At 32.0% G+C, this 9378-nt stretch overlaps 1 protein-coding gene across 6 annotated transcripts in view; it reads left to right on the forward strand.

Annotated features, from left to right (window-relative positions):
• The window catches only part of CPSF6 (cleavage and polyadenylation specific factor 6), a 39868-nt gene extending 32430 nt beyond the window's left edge, over nucleotides 1–7438 (forward strand). For 5 of the 6 annotated variants that reach the window (XM_059683563.1, XM_059683567.1, XM_059683568.1 and 2 more), the window contains one exon: nucleotides 2629–7438. The gene's annotated coding sequence lies outside the window, so the exon portion shown is untranslated. The other variant, XM_059683564.1, reaches the window with a different exon arrangement.
• The last annotated feature ends 1940 nt before the right edge of the window (nucleotides 7439–9378 follow it).

Raw genomic sequence — 9378 nt, forward strand, 5'->3', positions numbered from 1 at the left:
TGAAATGTCCATTTTGTGAACTTTTGAGGACAAAGCTGAGTTTTGTTTGTGGTTAAGTTCATTTCTACTATTTAGTGAACTGCCTAGAGTAACATCATATAAAGGTTTTATAGTGTAATAAAAGGCTTTAGTTTAAATGAGGTAAGTACTAACTCTAAAGGTAGAAAGCCAAAAATATGAAAGTTTTGGTAGTAAGGGGACTTTCTAAAAACATCTACAGTAGACAGAATTTTGTATAATATATCTATGTCAATGCAGGAAGGAATTTTGATTTTTAAAAGGCTTTAACTTATATTTATTCTTTTTTTATATATTTATTCTTTTCTTCCCTTCATTTCTCTCCTTAAGGAGAAATTTTGAGGTAAAAGTGAATTTGATTTCACTGGGTTAATTAAAAGTACATCTCTAAAATTATATTAGCATTCTTTAAATTAAACATATTAATGTAAAAACGTATAAAAGAGCCATATCAAATACACACTTGAATCTTTTACTTGACAGATGAATTTGCTATGGATTTAAGATACTGATGCTAACAAATTTGCTTAGTTTCTAACAGAAACACTCATAATTTGAGTTTTTACTATTGACTTAATTTTACATTAATCTCAAAATACAGATGCTTCTCTATTGAAATTTTATAACTGATAGCTAATAAAGCAAGTAATTGTTTTGCTTTGACATAAAAAGATTTGACCAAATGTTACTCTCAAAACAAAAGCATTGATTGTATTTGTCACTTTTAAGCTTCTTTTTGATATCTTTGTTTATGTAGATGTTTACTTAGAAATTTGAGACTATAATATGGAATCGGATTATTGGAAATGGATTGTATTGCCTTCAAATTTGCTTTCATTTGGGATTGTGTATTTTGTATATCCAAATGGATAACTGTAAAGTGTTTAGAAATAGAAATAAAAACTGGATTTTATGTCTGTATGGTAAAATTGAGAAACTTATTAATAGTAAAGATCTGACTATAAAATATAATTATGCAAAAAATGAGTACATTCGTCCTAGATAAAGGTGTATGGTATAATTTCACGAACAGGATTTCCTGCATTAAAAGCAGTAAAATTCTCCATTGGAGTGATGAATGATATAAAGTTGCAGTGTATGTCGTGATTTTTGGAAGGGTTGGGTGTTTTTATTTTGTTCACTGTGATCTTAAATAATTTTTCCCTCTTAATGATTCATCTCTCCCAGCATAACAAAAATATAGGGTGATAGCAATTTTTTGCAATAAGATTTATTACTTTTTCAGTAATCGTTTTTTTTATATTCCTTGTCTCTTTAATACTGTGATACTAGTTTTTAAAAGTGCGTTGCAAATAATAAAAATAAAACATTAAAGCTGCCTTTCTAGATTTTTTTTTCATGAAATAATTCCATCAAAAGGTTCATCAACAATAAGATAAGGGTACTGTAACAGGTAACATTAGAAATGGCGTAATTATCTCTTTGGAAAACATGGGAAAATAGAAACTATTGAAAAGAGAAAGTCCAAGATTATAACATTGCTTTTTCCTTTTGCAGTTACACAATTTAGGTTTTTACTGCTAGGCAGTGTGAATGTGATATGTGTACTGGTGCTCTTAAGATTCTTAGAGCCTAGTGGAGAGGAAAGGACATAAAAGATAAAATGTATAGTTTGATAGAATATTAAGTACTCATAATCACAGAGCAAAAGTATTTCTTAACTTATGGCAAAATATCACTAAATATTGTGCTCTTTTGCCTCTTATTGAAGTGCTCTCTTGGGGTTTATATTTTAAATACTTGATGTTTCAGTGATCACTTATCCAAGTAAATTGAATGGCTTTTTTTGTGAGTCTCTACTTGAAGTTTGCACATTTATGTATTCTTAAAATTTTAGTTTATCAAATTCATTGTTTTCTTTTCCCTTTATGTGAGTTTTCAATGAAATTTATTGTAGATTCCTATTTAGCTTGTTTTTGGTTAGTTTATTACATTAGATATTTAAATATAGGAGGATTAGAGTGAAAGTAAATGTTTTAAATTTGTATTACGTCTGAAAATTTGTACATGGATGTTATATTTATTTAAATGTGCATACTAAGCTATATATTCATAAATTTTGTAACATGGAGGACGCTTTGATTGATAACATTTGCAGAAGTTCCTGTATGCTGTCAAATAAATACAATTAATTTGTAAAATAATTTATTGCATTTTATATTCACTTCGCATTTAATTGTTAATGCATTCTATAGAATTGATATGTGTTTGAATGAAAATATTTACATTAAAATCCAGCATTTAAAAATTATTTTTGTAGTATGCATATTTTAGAAAATGACTTATGTTTCCATCGTCACAGAAACAGTAGCTGCTATATTTTTTTCTTTTCTGTTTCAGTCATTAAATGTATAAGACATTATGGTCCAAAAAGAATGAAATCGGAATGTCTCAAGTTTTAATCATATCATAAATTGGGAACATTTCTCCACCACAAAGGCAGCTACTGTTTCAATTAATCCTTACTTTGTGTTAGAATACCTAACAGTGAAATAGATGCACGACTTGTGTTTGTATAGTTAAGCCAGCGTTTTTCTGTGTATTATGGGGAATAGCAAAATCTACATCACAAATTTTGACACATTACAGCTGAAGGAAGAGGAACACCTTCCAAGACAAAACAGTCTTCATGAGGGAAACATGACGCTTGTCCAGCAGTTTGCTTCTTGTGATTGAACTGAACGTGTAAGGATTCATGGATAAAATGAACAGGAATAGATCTGAATAAAGCAAATCTGCATAAATGGTAACCAGTAGCTCCTTTTCTTTTTTATGTTGCTTAACTGTTTTTATTTGAGGAAAACCTGTGTGATTTAAAAGTTAAAGCTTTTGCAACTTTATTACTGGTTATATACTTTTTGGCCATTATAATGTGCAAGCAATTGAAACAAATGTCAAGTAAATGCTTGTTTTTATAGTAGTTTGTTCTTGTTAAAAATGTTCATATGATAATGTCTGTAAACAGCACCACTTTGATTACAATAGATGTAGTGTTGTAATAAACTGTTTAATGGGGCTGATGTGTAAAGCTGTTCAAGTTATTTGATGTTTACACCTCAGGGAAAGTCTTGTGTTTAGCAATATCTAAAGATAATGTTACTATGACATTTATACTGTCCTCTAAAAAGGCGTTGCAATAGCATTTTTGGATATGCATCAATCTAATCTTGCATTCAGTCAATTAAACATACTAATTAAGTGTCTGTTGCCCTTGGTTTGATATTAGGATAGGTAATTACACGGATATTTACTATTTCTATATTCTGCTTTTCTAGCTCTTTTTACCTAGTTAGCTTGTGGTTTTGCTGAATGGTATGTAAACCTATAAAAACTGAAATTTCACAGACAGCAATTCAGGCAGTGTGTTGGGGTCAAAACAATTTTGTGGTTTTAACAATTTAGTTAAAATCCATGCATTATTTGCTACAGTAATGCAGCTTAAGTCACAACACAAATGTACTGAAATGCTTAATTGTAAACTTCCGGTATTGAAGAAATATTTTGACAATTTCTATTTGATGTGGCAATTACTTGTGGTTTTATATTGATAGTGCTTATGGTTAATTTTTGAAGCCATGGGCAATGTAAATACAGTCATGCAGCAGACATATTTGAGTAAAGAGAGCCTTAGTTTTATTTTCTGGTTACTATATAGATTTCTGAAGGGTGTGATGTTTATTAACATCAGGTTGTATTCTCCCAAGTGTGTAATGGGAGATTATAGGTATACCCTATCTATCTCCATAGTTAAAGAATTCTGTGTATTTTTATGCAACCTATTGATTCATGCTAGAGTTACTTGGTTAATCAAAGATTTTTTTCAAACCTGCCTTGCGTAAAGGCCCACAGTATAAGCACTTGCCTAGCATATGATCTTAATTGCAACATTAGCATAGGCAGTGTCACCTTGATTAGCTATTTTATAGGAAGGTTATTCTGAATCACTACAGAAATTTGAGTGAAAATCCTTAAGCAGGTTATAAATTGTTTTTAATATTTTTAAGATCTGATTATCTTTGAGAGGTCTTCTGATAATACACATTGGTTTTTTTAAAAGTATCGCCAAATTTTAGGACAATGCTTAAAGTTTAGATACCCTAAGTATTATGTCATGTGCAACTTTAGAACCCTCCTGAGATTTGCACTGCAGTTCTTCACTTAATCTGTGTGATGTCACACTAGTTCTTTCAAAATTAACTGTTTCAAATGATTCATATTACTGCCAGTTTTATTTTAAAACATTTTGTTGAGTTTTCATGCATGGGATCATTGGTGTTTATCAGAACTCTTTGCTCTCAAATTTTTAAAGTGTTTTATCTTGTTGAAATGCACTTGCCTTTTAAACATTATTTGAGAGTTGTATCAAAATCGATTTTCTTGTTTTGTATATAGGTGTTTTTTCATTTTTGTCATTTCCTAGTTTTTTATATTTTAATTATAATGCCCTAATGCAAAGTACGGACATAAATCTATTACAAGGGAAATTAGTTAATAGTAATCTTAAAAGGTAAGTAAGTATCCATGTGAATAAACATTTCTCTGAACAATGTTAAAATGGAATCATAGAACTCTAACTGTTTGAACTTGAAATGAAACTGGAAATTTTATGCTAATTAAATCCTTCATTTACTTTCTCACTTTTTATCAGTGGAACCCTTTAATTGCTCATTCTATGTCACTCTTCTCCCTACATGGCTTATCTCATTATGTGACTTATTGCAGACAGTGTGAGTGTACTGGAATTGCTTGCTACTAGTTCATTATTTTTTAAGTGTCATCAGAAGGAAATAACTTTTTGGTTTGACTAATTAAATTTCACAGTCTTGTTCTACCTGATAACACATGAATGTACAGATGTAAAGGTGAAAATTGCAATCCTTGTTTTATTTATATCCCTTCTGTTGTTTATGGGCTGATGTGATTTGAAAAAAAATTTTTTTATGTATAAAAACAATCCAAAGAGATAAATCTTTATTTACATAGACACCAAAAAGAGAGAGAGAGAGAGAGAGTGAGTCCGGAGACCTTTCAATTTTTTCTTAGTTACAGTGGATATGAAAACAAACGTGAGTTTTATTTTAAACCATAGCATTTATTAGTGCTATGCAGTCACATTCCTTTTAGTCAGTAAAGTTATGTGAGTGATACAGCACCTGAATGGTATTGCTTCCTGAAGCAACGCTTTGAATTGAAGTGTGCTGCTTTTAGTTAAAGGACATTTGTTGTAGGAAAGATATTCCAGTGTAAATTTGGAAGTGTTTATTTTGTCAGTTTTCATAAGATTTGGACTAAGTTGAGGTGGCTGTTGATGATAGTTTAGTCCATTTAATGTTCCCTTTACCTCACATATTCTTAAGCAGTTAACTACAATTTGGAGTTCACAAGTAACTTATGGATTGTAGCTTAAAGTTTTTTGTTTTTTTTTTAATTCTCCTGTGGAGAACATTGCTGTTTTTGTTGTTGTTGTTTTTTTTAGTTTAAGGTCAGTTATTAAACACAGGTTTTAATGAATGTTGTATAACATTTTATAGTGAAAAGGGAAAATTGTTGGAAGGGTAAAGACTTTCCCTTACATATTTAAATGTGCCAATAATTAAATAAATACATACTGTTTTATACAATGAGATGCTACTACAAGACTTTCTGTTGGAGTGCTCTCAACATTTTGGTTTTTATTACCTGAATAATTGCATTTTCTGTATCTTAAAAGATGGCCCCAATTTTGTGTTTTATAATGTTCAGTTTGTTATTTTTAGAGAAAGTTTATGTTCTGAATCTTTACCAAGAATATAGTATTGAAATTCTTGGCGCTTTGCAGATACCTGCCCTTTAAATTTTAATTCACTAAGTTCATTTGCATCCCATAGCCTTCTGTGTTTCCCACAGTTGTATGTACTTAAATGCACGCTTATCCATTGTACATATCTGACATTTTTGTGCTAAAATACATTAAGTGGGGATTTTGTAGCAAAGCATTCTATTTTTCTGTTCTTAAAGTGTGTGTGTTGTTGTTTTATTTTTTTCACATTAATCTTCAGTTTAAACACTGGTGTATTTTTTTTAGCAACTTGACTCTTAGAAGCCTTAGACTAATTTTTAAATAAATATTCAACCAAAAATTATAAATTTATTAAGATGTGGCCTTACATATAGCATTCCTTGTGTTAGTAATGTGAACGTTTTAATTTAGAGAAATCAGAAGATTCAGGATTAAAGTTTCATTAAGTTGAAATAGAAAATGTGCTAAAATGTCTAGGCTTCTGGGAGGAAGTTCTTAATATACTCTTCTTTCTTGGCATTAGAAAGAAGCAATGTGAATTTTTGTGAATATTCAAAATATTCAGGCAATTGTATCCTGTTCAGATTAATTTAGATTTGTCTTAACCAATGTTTCTTTAAAATTTCAGGTTTTTGGCATTCGCTCTGAGTATGCAGCTAGTATGGTTTTTAATGTTTTAAAGACTTCCTGCTATATGAAAATTGTAATGGGAGTCTTTTAAAATATTAGGTAGAATTTCATTGAAATCACACAAATCTTAAAATGTTATCTGCGGATAGTATATACTACAGAGAGTTTTCCATTCCATGTGTGAGTATTCTAAAACTCTGCCATGGGTGTAAATGTTTTACATTAATTTCATAATTAGACTCATAAATGAAATTAAACATTTCATTTTGAAGATTTTTCTTTCTTGTTACATTGTTACTACGTAACACCTCAGCATTTTGTAAGTTATTTTAAAATACAATGGTGGATTCATGTTTATTTTTTTATGTTGAAAATTGAAGTACTCAGGTGGTATTTAATGGGAAAGGAATCTTTGGGGTAATAGTGTATTCTAAGGAATGCATCTATAACATTGATGACTTTAGCCTTAAAAAAAAAAAAGGTCTATTATTCCTTCTTCCTCTTCATTCATTGGTATATTAGCAAAGTAGTTTACAGCCTTGTACAGCCTTACAAAGTTGTTTTACAATTTTGATGGAAAAACCTTAACAAAAAAAAATTGTATCATATTCCAGTATCCATGAATTACTGAATCATGGTTTGTAAATAATTTGTCTAATACCAGAAGGCCAAAGAAAGTCTTGAAATTTTAGCTATTGAGACTCTATGGTGACTTCACACAATAAGATTTCTGTGCAAAAGGTAAGGTAATCAAATAACATATTTTTGGTGTCCATGATAACTAGACTTCCATATTTGCTTCTACTAGAAAGCTCATTCCATTTTATTAAGATGTTTGTAATTGCAATTTTATGTTTAATGTTTACTTTCTTTCTTTAGCATTTAGGTGATTGTTCAGCAGTTTGCTATATGGCCATTGTTGGCCTTAAACTGCACTAGTAACAAGCATGGTATTTATCTTGTATTGAAAATAAACCAGTTTTGATAATACTTTGCAGTTTGTTCTTTTTGCTTGATTTATAATTTGTTAACCATTGTATAATGGTATCTATTGGCCATCCTATATAATAAGAGGCTAATAGGAAAATTGAATGGCGGAATGATTGGTCACTATGACGCACACTGACCACCAGGGGGCAGACGCTCAATGCAGAAGCCACCCCCTGGTGGTCATTGCGCTCCCATGGGGTGTGCCGCTCAGCCAGAAGCCGGGCAGCAGCGGTGGCAAAACCCTCTCCTGCCTCCAAGGCAGTTGGACGTCCCCCAAGGGCTCAGGCTGGGCTGGGCGCAGGCTGGGCTGAGGGACCCCACCCCCTGAGTACACGAATTTCGTGCACCGGGCCTCTAGTGCAATATAACAAAAGTTGGTCTGTGTCTATATTTTGTCTTTAAGCCAGCCTCCTAGATAGTGGTTATTTTCATCTGTATTGGTCATTTGGTGGTCCTTAAAGCAGATGGTATTAGACTGAAATGAAGATTTAGAAACCTAAATGATTTCTGGGCTCTTTTATTGTTAAATATAAGATTTGGAAAACATTTGTCTAATTTCAAGTGATTATGAATCTTACTAGATTTTAATCAAATAAAAATGTAGAACACAGCAAAAATATTTCACCAGCTAGCTTTAAAATAATATAGAATACTTTTAAAACTAACAAATTTGCCCTAACTGGTTTGGCTTAGTGGATAGAGCAGGGGTCCTCAAACTTTTTAAACAGGGGGACAGTTCACTGTCCCTCAGACCATTGGAGGGCTGGACTATAGTTTAAAAAAACTACGAACAAATTCCTATGCACACTGCACATATCTTTTCTTGAAGTAAAAGAACAAAACGGAAACAAATACAATATTTGTATTTGCATGTGGCCCGCGGGCCGTAGTTTGAGGACCCCTGGGATAGAGCGTCAGCCTGCGGACTGAAAGGTCCCAGGTTCGATTCCGGTCAAGGGCATGTACCTTGGTTGCGGGCACATCCCCAGTAGGGAGTGTGCAGGAGGCAGCTGATCGATGTTTCTCTCTCATCGATGTTTATCCCTCTCCCTTCCTCTTTTTTGAAAAATCAATAAAATATATTTTAAAAAACTAACAAATTTTTATTTCAGTGTGCATAACCCATGGATTCAGACAATAGCGCAGTAAAGGCCCAGGGCAAAGGGCAGGGCAGGCTAGAAAGAATCTGTGGAAAAAAGGGGACATATGTAGTACTTTCAACAATAAAGATTAGAAAATTTGAGATTTAAATGAGTTTTTTTTCAGTGCTGTGTATTTTAACACGACCCAAATTTCTTGAACCTGTATGCTTCAAATTATGTTTAAGTTTATTCCAAACAGTTGAAATGACCATATGAGAAATAACAAGTTACCATTATAGGGATTCTTTTCCATATTCCAATTCAAATTATGGTTCAGGTTTTGTTAGTTTCTCTAATACTTTTTGTTAAATGTTTACATTTTAAAGAAGATTCCATTCGTTGATGTTCACTTGCAATTGAATTAATTGCAACTCTTGCAAAGACTATTTGAAAGAAAAGATGATTAGGGCCCTAGCCTGTTTGGCTCAGAGCATAAGCCCACAGACTTCATGAAGGGTCCCCAGTTTGATTCTGGTCAAGGACACGTACCTCGGTTGCAGGCTCCATCCTGGCTCTGGTGGGGGCCGGTGCAGGAGGCAGCCAAATAGATGTGTCTCTCTTACATTGATGTTTTTCTGCCACTTACCCACCGCCTTCCACTCTCTTAAAAATGGGATTAATAAAAAAGATTATTACTAACATCTTTTAAACCAGACACCACACACAAAACTTCATAAGAGTTAGTCAAGGCCTGATTTAGTGAAGGGTTTTTTTAAATTTTTTATTTATTTTTTAAATTTATTGATTTTTTACAGAGAGGAAGGGAGAGAGATAGAGAGAAGCATCGATAATGAGAGA

Source organism: Myotis daubentonii, chromosome 2, assembly GCF_963259705.1.
Source record: "Myotis daubentonii chromosome 2, mMyoDau2.1, whole genome shotgun sequence".
In the NCBI taxonomy this organism is placed as follows: Eukaryota; Metazoa; Chordata; class Mammalia; order Chiroptera; family Vespertilionidae; genus Myotis; species Myotis daubentonii.